Source organism: Chiloscyllium punctatum, chromosome 49 (assembly GCF_047496795.1).
Source record: "Chiloscyllium punctatum isolate Juve2018m chromosome 49, sChiPun1.3, whole genome shotgun sequence".
Classification (NCBI taxonomy): Eukaryota; Metazoa; Chordata; class Chondrichthyes; order Orectolobiformes; family Hemiscylliidae; genus Chiloscyllium; species Chiloscyllium punctatum.
Window position 1 is genome coordinate 12058270 of NC_092787.1, and position 14427 is coordinate 12072696.

A 14427-nucleotide genomic window follows, 5' to 3' on the forward strand; every position below is an offset into this window, starting at 1 on the left:
CCTGTAAAGAACCCTATCTCAATGCCATTCTGGTGATTATTTTTATTCATCTTGGGGTGTAGATGTCTCTGTCAAGGCCAGGATTTGTTGTCCATGCATAAGTTCCCTTGAGAAGACGGTGGTGAGCTGTCTTTGAACTGTTATAGTCTTTGATATAAGGACAACCACAGTGCTGTTTAAAGAGGGAGCTCCAGAATATTAACTCAGTGAGGGTGAAAGAACAATAGAACATAGAACATAGAACATAGAACAATACAGCACAGAACAGGCCCTTCGGCCCACGATGTTGTGCCGAACTTCTATCCTAGATTAAGCACCCATCCATGTACCTATCCAAATGCCGCTTAAAGGTCGCCAATGAATCTGACTCTACCACTCCCTCGGGCAGCGCATTCCATGCCCCCACCACTCTCTGGGTAAAGAACCCACCCCTGACATCTCCCCTATACCTTCCACCCTTCACCTTAAATTTATGTCCCCTTGTAACACTCTGTTGTACCCGGGGAAAAAGTTTCTGACTGTCTACTCTATCTATTCCTCTGATCATCTTATAAACCTCTATCAAGTCACCCCTCATCCTTCGCCGTTCCAACGAACAATCATACAGTTCCAAGACAGGATGGTTTGACTTAGACAGGAACTTTCTGTCGATAGTGTCCCATGTGTGCACTGTATTTGTCCTTTCAGGATCTAGAGCTCAAGACGTTGAAAGCAGCTATGGTGAGTTGCTGCAATGCTTCTTGTGGGTACACAGTGTTGCCTGTGTGTACTGGTGTTGGAGGAGGTGAATGTTGAAAGTGGTAGACTGAGTGCCAATCAAGTGGATTGCCTTCTTCTGAATAGACTGTGTGTTTTTGCAGCTGCATTCCCCCAGACAAATCAAGAGAATTCCATCACATACCTGACTTGTCCCTGTGTTATGACCAAGGCTGGAGAAATGCTCTGTCATTTTCTAAGTCCCACTACTCCACAGGTCACATTGTAAAATCAGAATATTCCAATATGGCCAATCATGCGTTGCAAACTATATTGTACATTGCTTGTCACATATCAACCCAAACTAGAATGTTGTTGTTCAGTGTCTAGCTGCATATGAAGATGGACTACTTCAGTATCTTAGGTGTTTTGAAGGTGCTCAACATTGAGCAATTATTAGCAAACATTTCCACTTCTGATGTTACATTGGGAAGAAGCTTGTTGATGAAGCCTCTGAAAATGGTTGGGCCTAGGACACTACCCTGAAAAGCTCTACTGTGATGCCCTGGGACTGAAAGGATTGACCCCAATAACCACAATCAGCTTCTTTGTGCTAGGTATGACTCCAACCAGTGGAGAGTTCTTCCCCTGATACCCATCAGCTTCAATTTGCTGGGGCTCATTCAGTCAAATGTTGCCTTGATGTCAAGGGCAATCACTCTTATCAAACTTTCTGAGGTCAGCTCTTTTAACGCTGTCATGAAGTGAGGATCTGAGTGGTCCTAGAGGAATTCAAACTGAGCTTCCATTGAGCAGGTAACTGGTGAATAAATGCTGCTTGATAGAACTCATGTTGACGCCTTCCATTTACTTTATTGATTATTGAGTCAGCCAATGGGACGATGATTGGCTGGTTTGGACCTGTCCGTGCCTTTTGTGGGAAGCACAATGCTGGGCAATTTTCCACAACGTGGGGTACATTCCAGGGTTGAAATTATACTGAAGCAACTTAGTTAGTGACCTAGCTAATGCTGGAGCTCAGACCTTAACTATGATAGTCTGAATGTTGTCAAGATCTACAGCTGTTTTGTATCCGTCTCCATCTGCAATGTCATGATATTAGGCAGTTAGCAATCTTTCTAATGGCATTTACATAGCATACCTTATGAAATACAGTGTTGAACTGTCATTAAATTTAGCTTCTGAACATCGATCAGAATATGTGAAAAAAATGAGGATTCTTGTTTCTAAGTCTATTTTAGCAATTCCCCTAGTTAACCAATCAGTATGCAGGATTCCACTCAGGAAAATAATCTACTTCATAACGATCAGAGTTGTGCATTATTCATACTATTCAATTCTTTTGCCTTGCAATTTATTTTCTGTAAAAGAGGATACAAATAGTTGGAGTGAAAAGGGTTAAGCAGTTCCGATAGTTGGACCCTAAACATTAAATGTTTGAAATGAAATGTTTCAAATTTATAGTCTATTCTGACCCAGAGTGCTTCAATAGATTCCTCAGGAGAACCCTGCTCTATGCTCCAGACAAAAAAAAGAGCTTTAAAATTTAAAGAGGTGATGAAGAAACTTCCCAGAAAAAAAAATGCTCCCTGCAATTTTTAATAAGTTTTCTTCTCCTAGGAAGCTTACGTCTCATTTTCTGCGATGATAGTTTAGTGAATTAAAAAGGCATTTCCTTCAGAAGTCCAGCATTTATTTATTTATTTATTTATCGATAATGCGTGATTTGGACAGAATGGAAGCCAGTACAGCAGCATAATGAGTGAAGAGCTCAGTGAAGCCCGGGGCTCATGGTTTTCTTCAGAGTGCTTTTGATCAAATGCATAGTAACATTTTAATGAGCATTTAACACTACAGTTATACTTTCACATGGTCTTGCACAGTTAGCCCGATGTTGTTAACATGTTTCTCAAGATGATGAGTCCAAACCAGTCATTAACCTTGATATTCTGTTAATAAGGGTGCCTATTTACTACCTCATGTTAATATATCAAGTAATGGATACCTGGCAATCATTCCACTGCACCAATCGAAATAAGGGCTTTAAGTTACATTATAAACTTACAAGTCAAACTTTATGCTTTGTAATCAGCTTCTCAAAGTAGAAGTAACATTTTGATAGCTGAATCTCTATCTGCTGCTGATTGTTTGCAGCATTTACCTGGACTCTGCTTGCTGGATCCCTCTGAATGGATATGCTTACACCCCAACAATCTGTCTCTAAACCTCACTAACAGGATGGCACAGTGGCTCAACAGTTAGCCCTGCTACCTCAAAGCGCCAGGGACCCAGGTTCGATTCCAGCCTCGGTGACTGTCTGTGTGGAGTGTTGCACGTTCTCCCCGTGTCTGTGTGGGTTTCTTCTGAGTGCACCGATTTCCTCTCACAGTTCAAAGATGTGCAGGTCAGGTGAATTGGCCATGCTAAATTGCCCGTTGTGTTAGGTGCATTACTCAGGGGTAAATGTAGGGCAATGGATCTGGGTGGGTTACTCTTCAGAGGGTCAGTGATGGGCTGAAGGGCCTGTTTCCATAGTGTATGGTATCTATCTAATCTAAACTAACAGGCAGAAGCAAATATCAGAACCCTGCACTGTCTGGAGAGCAGGCAGCTGATGTGATTTTTCCCGGGATGGCCAATTAATGACCAGGACTTGACATCCAATTAAGACAGAGACCTTTCAGTTCATAGCAGGCAGCAATGAAGGTAATTGAGGGATTGGGTGCTTCAAAAGGGAGCCTCTCTCCCTCTCTTAATTTAAAAGAAACAAATGGCTTTTGCAGCAAGGTTGCTGGTTTGTGTGTGTCTTTCCAGAGTGCTGCAGTTCCTCGGGGCAGACAGTAAGGGCCTCTGAGAGTGCAGCAAACCACCCAGGTTTGCCAATGTCTGCAGGAACAAGAGGGCAGTGGAAAATCCCAGTTGGCAATAATTTCATACACTGACAGCTCTTTCCCCAAATATTAGTGACTGCTTTTGAAATGCTGTCACCAGGGCACACCTGGGCCTTGATGCTAAGTGAAAAGATTTCTGTCAGTTTGTCAGCAAATCCTTGATTTGCATCAGAAAGATGCATTTCCAACTAGGCCAAGCATTGACAAAAGCTTCTCATTTTCAAAAAGCCTCCAATCTAAATAAATCCTCAAAATAATGGAAGGTCAGAAGTGCTGTATCTATCAAATAATCTACTAAAGAGTGATGAAGTTTTTTTTTGTGAACCTCTTGCTGGGCATGAGAAGTTTGTCTTTTGGCACAGCCTAGAATGGTAATAAACAGATCCCCGCGTCCCTCTGCCTGGACATACAGAAGCATCATTTTTGTGCTAGGAAATCAAAACACACATAATGGAAATGTATTTTACTCTTATCTTGTGGTGCAGCTAGAGACGTTTTACAGAATCTGTCAAGATAAGGAAACACTCATTTATTAAAAAAATTTACTGTGTCTTCACAACGCCACAGGGTTGGAAGAGAGAGCAACATCATGTGACATTGAATCATTTGTCCAGGATGGTGAGTGGCTGGGAGAGAAACTTGCTGATTGTGGCGATCCCTCTACCTGCTGCCCTTGTCCTTCAAGATGGTAGTGGTCGCAAGTTTGGAATGTGCCATTGAAGGTACCTTGGTGAATTTCTGTAGCGCATCTTGCAGATAGTGCACATTGCAGCCATTGTGTGTGATGGTGGAAGGAGTGAATGTTGAAGGTGGTGGATGGAGAGCCAATCAAGTGGGCTACTTTGTCTTCCTGTGATAATGCTTTATCACATCCTGTGATAACACATACTGTGTCTCATTAGCATATCACTTTGATGATACTATTGGCTTTAAGAGCTGTATTTTGTCCTGCTTTTCTTTATAAACAGAGGTTGAGACAAAGGTGTGTTTATATAGATTACAGTTGTGAACATCCTCATTAACTGCTCCTTTGTGAACTGGTTAAATCCAAAATTGGTACTTGAGGTCTCTGGAGTTTAGGACTTCTCTTCTCAGTCTCTCTTTTACAGTGTTTTTCAGCAGACAGGAGTTACAATTTCATTTGTTTAGGTTAAATTTGAGGTGTTTTGATGGTCAAATTTAATCCACCATCCAATTGCAGTCTAGCTTGCTTGAGGGCAAAAAGAAATCAAATGATTGCAGCTCCTTGTCTGAGTTGGAAATCTTACAACTGAATCATATTTAAGAGGAACATTTAATGAGGATGTTCACAACTGTTATCTGTAGAATCACACCTCTGTCTAATCTCTGTTTATAAAGAAAAGCAGGACAAAATACAGCTCTTAAAGCCAATAGTATCGTCAAAGTGATATTTAAGATTCTGTGACGCTGTCCTCTCCCACTGCCTACAGTAATTGAGATGCCCCCCTTTTTTAAAAAGAAAATTCATTGCCATCTGTACCAGTGTGAGGAAAGTATATTCTGTGAGTTTGTACCTGTCTCTGATTGTTGGAAACCTCTGTGTGAATGGCAGCCATTAGCTGAACCCTACTGAAATAGAGTTCTCTTTAGGCAGTTTGCTTTCTTTAGGTCCCACGTCGTACACTTGTGAGGCTGAACTGGTTAAGAATGTACAGGACATCTAACTGGGTTTTTTGATTTCCCCTGTGGACTGTTAAAGAAAGTGACTGAAACTTTTTGCCACACTTGCTTGGAGTATTGGACATTGCCTGGCAGCTAATGGCAGATATAGTTGGATCCATTGATATTCATTGTAACTCAAACATACTATTTAGGTAATTTCATTTCTAAATATAGCATTCCAAAAGAAAATGAGTTCCAAATGTAAAGTGAGGAATTACATGCTCAGATGTGCAGGTTAGGTGAATTGGCCATGCTAAATTGCCCATAGTGTTAGGTGCATTAGTCAGAGGGGAAAGGTGTTTGGGTGGGTTGCTCTTCAGAGGGTGGGTGTGGACTTGTTGGGCCGAAGGGCCTGTTTCCACACAGTAGGGAATCTAATCTAATCTAATCAAATAGTCATATTCCTGTGGCTGGGAGTACTCAGCCTGCCTGGCAGCATGTGTGGGGAGAGAAACAGAGTTAATGGGCACTTAGTTCATATGAACAGGGTCCCTCCCACTAGAGGGACCCACATGTTACTTCTGTGTAGAAGACCTGATGCAGTTAACATGCACTCAAGCACTTTGTTAGCCAGCTTCTGGCTTCTTACATGATTAAGACCCTGATTCTGTAGAAACCCTATTTCCAAAATCTGGCAGCAAATCAGAAGCCAGCAGCTGGTCCATGGCTGGCAGCTTCTGTTGGTAATTCCCTGAGGCCATCACAGAGGTGGACACTGAACCCCCGGGGTGAGGCACGAATTGGATGGATTGAGATGAATAGAATTGAATCCCTACAGTGTGGAAACAGGTCCTTTGGCCCAAGTCCACACCGACTATCTGAAGAGTAACCCACCTAGACCCATTCCTCTACATTTAATCCCTGACTAATGCACCCAATCTACCCATCCCTGAACACTGTGGACAATTTAGCATGACCAATCCACCTAACCTACAAATCTTTGGATTGTGGGAGGAAACCAGAGCACCCAGAGGAAACCCACGCAGACACGGGGAGAATGAACAAATTCTGCACAGACAGTCACCTGAGGCTGGAATTGAACCTGGATCCCTGGCACTGAGGCAGCAGTGCTAACCACTAAGTCACCGTGCCACCCCCTCCCTCCACCAAAGGGTTGCCACAAGGTAGGGTGACACGTGACTTCTACAGGTTAGCTCCTCTTCCCAACGTTTGGATTGGCCACTGACTGCCTGTTAGTGGACACAGCTTGGGGGGCTGCAGGCAGACTGGACAGGGTTTCCTGAGTGGCCTTCAGGAACTGTAGAAATTCCATTGCTTTCCTGAGCCACCATGAGATGTCCAGCAGTTTCTGTACATTTTTCAGATTTGCAGCATCTACAATATTCTCCATAGGGCCATTCCAATGTGATTATTTTACCAGCAGTAATTCTTGCTTGTATGTGGCCATTGCACACATTAACTGATGCATAATTCCACTTGGTTAAATCAAAAGAGCTATGAAAAGACATTTGGATACATTCTTTGACCATCTCCTTGGCCTGAGAAACTGTGGACCTTGATCCTTCCCAGTTGAAGAACAGGGAATGCACACATTGGCTGGTACTGTGTAACCCAGGAGCATTTTATCCCACAGATTCACAGTAGCAATGTTTGTGATATGACCTATTCAGCTTCTCAAGCACGTGTAGATGAGGGGTAATGAAGAAACTGAGCAGAACTATGAGGTTGAAAGGTTTGCATATATTAAAATGGTGACCTTGGGAAGCAAGGGACTTACTCAGATAAACCCTGTCCAGAGTCAGTACTGCAGATTATGTCAACCCAAACACCTTTTGAGTATTTGACATCTGATTATTGCTCAATAAGTCACTTGTTCAGTAATAACATAGCATCCACTTTAGGCCCCTTTTATGTCTCTGCAACATAATTAGCTTTGACATGACGCAATCTGCCAAGACCCATTGCATAAAATAGATATTGCTCAAAATTGTAATATGTTGAATCGGACAGAGGTCTAACAACTTGGTGGTAAGAACCACAGTGATTAGTTTTTCAATTGACCCATTTCATTCTTTCCTATTCTTATTGTTTCACCTTCCCCACAATGATTATTACTGCAAGGCCTACAAGGGAGTTTTAGGCCTTCACTGACCCAGACTGCCACCTTCCACATTGTGAGACTACCCACTGCCCTAACTATCAGAAACTTTAACCCTACATTGACCTGAGGGTCAGTGGGTGGCTATGGATTGCCTGAAATTCCAGAAGTTGGAAATCACTGAAGCAACAGGTATTAAAATACGAAAACTTCATTTTGTTATGGACAGGGACGGAGCTGCCTGAAAGCGGCTGTTTCCCATTCCCACACTGGCTGCTTTGGATCATCTGGTGCATGCTGCAAGCTCAATACATGGGTCAAAAATGTACCCAAACTCATTTCAAGTGACAACATCTGTTGGATGTCCTTGTGAAAGGTGTGGAGGTTACTGCTGACTATTATGATGATGCCATTGCTTTAAGACAGGTATTTTGTCCGTTTTGTCAAAAATCAAAGATTGAGGCAGAAGGGACGAGTAGTCTCTTCCGAAGCCGATAAGGTAAACAGCGTGTGAGTCCTTGGGATTTTATTTTAAAGTTGGAACAATAGAAGCAGCCTGAATGGGTGGGGTCAAGTTCCCACAGAACCAGGATTTTCAATTTTAGTTTTTCAGTAGAAGTAGCTATTGAGGTCTTGAAGCTGGATGTGGAAACTTTTATTCCTCTCTCTGTCACAGCTAAAAGCTAGGATTCTCTTCCTTGTATGTAAGACAATCTAGTTTACTGAATTTGCCTTTGCCAAGGGTGTGCTTATGGGATGTTACTCAATTGGAACAGTTACTGTTTAGTAGTTAAACAATCTATTATTCTGTTACATTTTCCAATAGAGTTAAGTTATTCCAATGTCTATCTCTAGGGGGTTTGATCTAGTCCATAACAGTATAATCACCCTCCTTCTCAATGATAAACCCTAAACCAACAAGTCCAAAAGGTGTTGACTAGTTTTTATGGTATTATCAAAATGAATAGCCTAAAGGAATAAGATGCATTAATCTCACCACAATTCCTGTATCTGGAAATTTAAGATTTAATTCTATTGCATTGAATGCTTTGGAGGATTTTAAAAGACCAACAGTCCACAATTAATGGGATCATAGTCCTAATTTTGCCAGGTCAACTCAGCAGTGCCACCCCATTAGCAACAAGCCCAAGTTGTAAAATGTAGGACTAACCTGGCACAGCTCATTCTTCAGGCAACAGGGATTCAGGGATTCACCTTCCACCCTTCATTAAAATGATCTGTTCTGAAATTCCACTGATCATATCCTAACTTGGGTTGAAAAGTGGCAAGTAATGTTCATGCCACACAAGTGACAGGCAATGATCATCTCCAACAAGAAAAGATCTAATATCAGTCCCTGAGGTTATAAGGTTGAACCATTTCAGCAGCCCCCACTGTCAATATCCTGAAGGTTACTGTTAATCAGAAACTGAACTGGACCAGCCATATAAGTATTATGGCTACAAGAAGTGGTCTAAGGCTAAGAATTCTGCAGTAAGGAATTCAACTGATAGAGTCATAGAGATGTACATCATGGAAACAAACCTTTCAGTCCGATTCGTCCATGCCGACCAGATATCCCAACCTAATCTAGTCCCATTTGCCAGCACTTTGCCCATATCCCTCTAAACCCTTCCTATTCATATACCCATCCAGATGCCTTTTAAATGTTCCAATTGGCCATCATCCACCACTTCCTCTGGCAGCTTATTCCATACATGCATCACCCTCTGTGTGAAAATGTTGCCCCTTAGGTCTCTTTTATATCTTTCCCCTCTCACCTTGAACCTATGCCCTCTAGTTCTGGACTCCCCCACACCAGGGAAAAGACTTTGTCTATTTATCCCATCCATGCCTCTCATAATTTTGTAAACCTCTATAAGGTCACCCTCAGCCTCTGACACTCCAGGGAAAGCAGCCCCAGCCTGTTCAGCCTCTTCCTATAGCTCAAATCCTCCAACCCTGGCAACATCCTTGTAAATCTTTTCTGAACCCTTTCAAGTTTCACAACATCTTTCCAATAGGAAGGAGACCAGAATTTCACACAATATTCCAACAATTGGTTACGCCACTTTTGGAATACAGCACTCAATTCTGGTCTCCCTGCTATGGAAGAATGTTGTGAAACCTGAAAGAGTTCAGAAAAGATTTACAGTATATTGCCAAGGTTGCAGGGTTCCAGCTATAGGGAGAGACTGAATGAGCTGGGGCTATTTTCCCTGGAGCTTTGGAGGCTGAAGCAGGACCTTATAGAAGTTTATAAAATCATGAGGGGCATGGATAGCATGAATAGTCCAATTCTTTTCCCCAGGATAATGGAGTCCAAAACTAGCGGGCATAGGTTTAAGGTGAAAGGGGAAAGATTTAAAAGGGACTTAAGGAGCACCGTTAACACATAGAGAGTGCTGCATGTATTGTACGAGTTGCCAGAGGAAGTGGTGGAAGGTGATACAATTACAACACTTAAAAGGCATCTGGATGCACATATGAATAGGAAGGGTTTAAAGGGATATAGGCCAAATACTGGTAAATGGAACTAGATTAATTTAGGATGTCTGGTTGGCACGGATGAGTTGGACTGAAGGGTCTGTTTCTATACTCTACAGCTCAATGACTCATGACACATGGAGTGGTTTTATTTTTGGGTGTGGGTTTTGCAGAGACTGGCTTACAGGAATTAGTCACCCAAGACATATGGAAACCAAATAGCTCTGAACACTGGGGGATGGGCTGACGGAGAGATGGTGAGGGGATGGGAAGGTGGAGATTGGGACAGGGATTAGGTTCTTTCCTTCCTTCTTGTGATCTGGATTCAGATCCTGCCTGGGCTGATGAGGTGATGATCCGTGCCAGCTGTTTGGCCTCTTTTGCAGAATAAATTTCAAACACTTCAGTCAAGTTCATAGTAAATGTGACACCACAGGAACTAAGACTGCCTGCAATTAGGTGTAACTAAGCATTTAATTGTCTGACACAGAGAGAGGGCTCTGCCTTGCTTTCTGACTGGATAACCTGGTGCTATCCACATGTGTGCAGCGAGCTCTGTTCACCACATGGGGACACGGAACAGTCCCTTTTAGGCCAGTTCAGCAACTCTAATCAAGTCACATCCAGCAAGCTGGCAGTTGTCTGACCATGAGCAGTGAGACTTATTAAACAGGTGTTGTTCTTTATTAGATAAATGGTAGCCTGTTCCCATTGTTTCAAACAGAAATCAAATAGCTGAATTTCACAAAACATTAGCTGGGGAAACATTCCTTTGAGCATTAACAAGCAATATTGGCTAAGCTGTCTGACTATCCCCATTTTGATATCATTTTCATATTGGTAATGTCTACATTAATCTTATTACAGCTATTGAACAAGAAAAAGATATAATTGAACGTTTAGCAAGAATTTCAAAGTGCTTCATTTTGACAGTGTAGGATGTTGCTTCTCTGGTGTGCTGGGCTTTACACATGTGAGCTACTACATCAGTGAGTAACCATCTGGAGAGATCTACAAACTTTACTTTATCACTGGGAAAGATTTCAAGCAGAGGTCACGCACATCCCCAGGAAGGATGATGGGAATATTCCAATGATGCCTACCTCATGTGATATTATTTCAGCAACTCACATTCAATGATAGAATGGTTTTCATAAAATCCTGAACAAAATTAGCTTGTATTATCCATCTCCAATCACACACGGAGGAAGGGGTTCAGAATGCTAAAAACAGCAGTATGTTTAGAAATCTCCAAAAAATTTGGAAGCATTTGTTTTTGTCACAACCACCTGATGAAGGAGCAGCACTCTGAACGCAGGTGCTTCCAAATAAACCTGTTGGACTATAACCTGGTGTTGTGTGATTTTTAACTTTGTACACTTCAGTCCAACACCAGCATCTTAGTTTGTCATTTTATTCAAAGTTGTGACGACGTCTAAATTTCTCAATAATGGCAGGTGAAACCATACAACTGTAACTGCAGCACATCATCTGATGAATGTCTTCAGGTTACAAATCTGCCAGTACGTCTGGTGCAGTGTCAAGCATCAGTCAGGTTTATACATAAACATGGTTTGAAATCCTTTGATTCCTGTTCCTGACACAGAGTTGCAGCTCAGCATGACGTAACCCACTGATCGCAAAGTTATCATTGGTATTATGGAAAGGTTGCATCTTCTCATGGAAATTTATAACACAGAAGGAGGACATTGGCCCATAATGTTCATCCCGGCTGAACAGGCACCCAGTCTAATCCCAACGTCCAGTTTTTGCTGAAGAGGCTTATAGCTTATCTACTCCAATGCCATATCCAATGGGTTTTTAAATGTACATTGACTTTCTGCCTCTATCACCCAATTAGACAGTGAGTTCCATTCCTTCACCACCTTGAAAATTACTCTTCAAATTCCTTTTCATCCTTTTACAAAAAATATACATCCGTGCCCCTTGATACTGATCTCTCTACTAACTACAATAGCCTCTTCCCACCTCATCCTTTTATGATTTTATCCAACTCTGTTAAATTTCCCCTCAACCTGACAAATTGAAATTTGCACTATATTGGTTTTACTATGCATAATAAGTTTCCAGCATTTTGCAGGAGGTTAATGGTCCTTTCTCCAATGACAGTGTACATTAAATGTAGAGATGCCTGTTTGGCACATAATAAGAGGAACTGAAAGCAAATTACATTCACGTCTCCCTCCCCAGGTGTCCAATACCTTCTGCAGATGGATAAGGTAGCAGTACTGGGCATGAGGTTGGAAATTATATCATTAAATTCCCAGTGTTCCAGCAGTGTAGCAAGAGATTTGCCCAATGAAATCTTCTTTGAAGAAGAAATGCTGGTAATATCCTTCACAAGATTTTCAAAGATTCAAAGATTTCAAAGATTCAAAGATTCAAAGTATTCAAAGATTTTTTTTTCTTTCCTTGCACTTCAGCATTGTAAAACATACCTAAGCTGTTGTCATTTTAGAGTTGATTGCTCACATCCATGTTCAGCATAGTCTAGACTAACACATCTATATCATTCACTCCATCGATCACTGACAGTGGTGGTAGTATTTACCATTTACAATATACACTGGCGTAATTCACCAAGGCTCCTTCAACAGCACCTACCGTTTCCACAGCCTCTATCACCTAGAAGGACTATGGCAGCAGATGCATTGAAGCACTGACATTTGCAAGATCCCATTGAAGCCACACAACACCTTGATTTAAAACTATGTCACTGTTCCTCTGCGGCTGCTGGGTCAAAATCCTGGAACTCGCAGCCTGATAGCACTGTGGGCATAACTCCACCGTATGGACTTGAGCAGTTCAAGATGGCAAATCAGCAACTTTGCTGAGTTATTAGAGATGGACAACAAATGCTGCCTTGCAAACAAAGCTACGTTTCATGAAGAAAATAATAAAAAAAGACTGGTTAGCAAAGTTAGATCTCACAGAATACAGGGAGAACTAACCATTTGGATACAGAACTGGCTCAAAGGTAGAAGACAGAGGTTGGTGGTGGAAGGTTGTTTTTCAGACTGGAGGCCTGTGACCAGTGGAGTGCCACAAGGATCAGTACTGGGTCCTCTACTTTTCATCATTTATATAAATGATTTGGATGCGAGCATAAGAGGTAGAGTTAGTAAGTTCGCAGATGACATCAAAATTGGAGGTGAAGTGGACAGTGAAGAAGGTTACTTCAGATTACAACAGGATCTTGATTATAGGGGCCAATGGGCTGAGAAGTGGCAGATGGAGTTTAGTTCAGATAAATGCGAGGTGCTACATTTTGGGAAAGCAAATCTTAGCAGGACTTATACACTGAATGGTAAGGTCCTAGGGAGTGTTGCTGAACAAAGAGACCTTGGAGTGCAGGTTCATAGCTCCTTGAAAGTGGAGTTGCAGGTAGATAGGATAGTGAAGAAGGCGTTTGGTATGCGTTCCTTTATTGGTCAGAGTATTGAGTACAGGAGTTGGGAGGTCATGTTGCAGCTGTATTGGTTGGGCCACTGTTGGAATATTGCATGCAATTCTGGTCTCTTTCCTATCAGAAAGATGTTGTGAAACTTGAACGGATTCAGAAAAGATTTACAATGATGTTGCCAGAGTTGGAGGATTTGAGCTACAGGGAGAGGCTGAACAGGCTGGAGCTGTTTTCCCTGGAGCTTAGGAGGCTGAGGGGTGACCTTATAGAGGTTTACAAAATTATGAGAGGCATGGATAGGATAAAAAGACAAAGTCTTTTCCCTGGGTTGGGTGAGTCCAGAACTAGAGGGCATAGGTTTAGGGTGAGAGGGGAAAGACATAAAAGAGACCTAAGGGGCAACTGTTTCACGCAGAGGGTGGTATGTGTATGGAATGAGCTGCCAGAGGAAGTGGTGGAGGCTGGCCCAATTGCAACATTTAAAAGCCATTTGGAGGGATATGGGCAGGGTGCTGGCAGATGGGACTAGATTGGGTTGGGTTAACTGGTTGGCATGGACGGGTTGGACCAAAGGGTCTGTTTCCATGCTGTACATCTCTATGACTCTATGACTCTAACTGCATAAAGCACAGACATCCTGCTCCCATTTCTTGTATGCTAGGAGTTGAAAAACAAACCAAACAAGGCTAATTTTGCAATACAAATGTAATATGCAACTTCAAATTTAACTGAGCAAGTAATCTCTTCTTCAATTCTTTTTATTCCATAGCTTATTTGAAATGGAATATTTAAAAGTGAAATGTCACAACACAGTCGATCAAAATAAGGTTTTCTCCAGTCCAGACTTTAATTAGCAGCTTCATTGCAGCACGTAGAATTTACAGAGTGTGTTGCGTCCAGCTAACATCCTACCCTGCACCTGTGATTGTACTCGTTTTATAGGTGACCTTTGGATGTTGGATATCAGAGCCTGGGGTGGAATGTTTTGTACATCTGAGACAGAAAATTCCAGAAAATCCATTCGAAACAAACCAGATAAAGTTGCCAGCAAGCGCACACGGTCCTGTCTGAATCACATACTGGAGGCATTCATAACAGATCATGGGCTACTTATTTATATAATGACAAGTTTAGGTATAATTTCATGTTACCACATTACAACCTCT

At 42.0% G+C, this 14427-nt stretch overlaps 1 protein-coding gene across 2 annotated transcripts in view; it reads right to left on the bottom strand.

Moving 5' to 3' along the window:
* LOC140469387 (uncharacterized) overlaps positions 1-14427 on the bottom strand; it is a 198995-nt gene that overhangs the window by 121233 nt on the left and 63335 nt on the right. The window lies entirely within an intron of this gene.